The following is a 1,754-nucleotide window of genomic DNA, read 5'->3' on the forward strand; positions in this document are numbered from 1 at the left end:
TCTCAGAATCCGTACCGAGTAAATCAAAAGACACAAAACCATAAATAGGAGTTTGTTAGGAACTCAGGATTAAGATCATTCTATATATGCCCATCGGTAGACTCAATTAGAATTTCTATACTTAACGGAAATTATTATAAATTCATATTGTGTCTGTATCCTTGTTCCACATAATCTCATTATGCGAAATATACTCATTCAATATCTCGCCATATCAACAGTGCGGATAACACCGTTCCATTCTAAATGGGAATGACATATATTAATAATGTTTTAATTAAAAATTCTGAACTTTAATTAAATTCATTATGAACATTGCTTTTTGATTATTATCCTTAAACATTATCCTCTCGTATATAACACTTATATACAATGTTTAAGGTTACATAAATAATAATGGAATTTTCATTGATATTCATAAAATATTCACAAATATATACACATAAAATTGATTAATAAACTCTTTTATTAAATAAATAATAAATATCCTATTACATCTTATGCTTCTAGGACACCATTCCCAACAATTACCTCATTCCAATAAGTGGCTGGGGAATCTCTGTATGAAGCATGGGAAAGATTCAAAGAGCTATTGTGGAAATGCCCTCATCATGTGATCCCTCATTGGATTCAAATGGAGACCTTTTATAATGGCCTCAATGGGCAAACAAGGACTATAGTTGATGCCGCAGCTGGTGGAGCTATTTTGGCCAAGTCTTACAATGAAGCCTACGAGATCTTGGAAAGGATGGCCAATAACAATTATCAATGGCCAACCGAGAGACTCAATGCTAGGAAGGCAACCGGAATTCATGAAGTTGATGCCATTACTGCACTCTCAGCTCAAGCGTCATCCTTGATGAATATGGTAAAAGCAATGAACATGCCGGCAGGGGTAAATTCTGTGCAAATTGCTAGATTCTCTTGTGTTTACTGTGGAGATCCAGGTGGCGCCAACTTGGCACCCCAATTTTTTTGTTTTATGTTTACTAGATTAAATCCTAGCCCTTGATTCAAGATTCATCAAGATCTCAACCATCAGATTTAACATCATTGCTTGTGTCACCTAAATACAATTTTATCTATGCATACTCATCTCAGTATATTTTACATATTGACAGTGTCTATATCTACTGACTAAGGGGGCATTTGGTAGATGGATTCAGAACCATAATTCTGGATCCTAATTTAGAATCAGTGTTTGTTTACAGTGATTCTGAATCATGATTCATAATCAGTGTTTGGTTTGGATGATTCTGAATCATGATTCAGAATCTGATGTGATGTTTTAAACCAGAATCGCTCATGATTCTAAAATAACCCCCCTCTTGATTCAAGGTGATTCAAACCCCTGATTCTGAATTATAGTTTCATAATCATGATTAGAATCACCTTGATTTAAATCCTAGTACCAAACCTGAACAATATTTTTTCTATTCTTAAAAACGTCATAACTTTTTCGTTTTAATTCCGATTGAGATGATTTTTTTTCTATGCGTTCACAACAAAGAGACGAATAAAACCCCACCCATATACCCTATTAAAATATTTCATCACCATTGAGTTTTTATTAAAATACTTTCTAAATACAAATTCAAGTTTTGACCCACTCAAATAGATTCTCAATTCAAATCATAACTCAAATGTACACATCCAAACACAAACTCAAGTTACAACTTTAGCTCAAATTATAACTCAAATTCAACTCAAAATCTACACTCAAATCACCATAAGTTAAAAATGTAACCGAACAA

The 1,754-nt window shown here is 33.1% G+C and overlaps 1 non-coding gene across 1 annotated transcript; it reads right to left on the bottom strand.

Annotated features, from left to right (window-relative positions):
* Nucleotides 1-510: 510 nt before the first annotated feature.
* LOC112090895 lies at nt 511-618 on the bottom strand. Its single transcript, XR_002901886.1, has one exon. It is a non-coding gene; the product is annotated as a small nucleolar RNA R71 (small nucleolar RNA).
* Between the last annotated feature and the right edge of the window lie 1,136 nt (nt 619-1,754).

The sequence above is a fragment of the Morus notabilis genome, unplaced genomic scaffold (assembly GCF_000414095.1).
Source record: "Morus notabilis unplaced genomic scaffold, ASM41409v2 Scaffold98, whole genome shotgun sequence".
In the NCBI taxonomy this organism is placed as follows: Eukaryota; Viridiplantae; Streptophyta; class Magnoliopsida; order Rosales; family Moraceae; genus Morus; species Morus notabilis.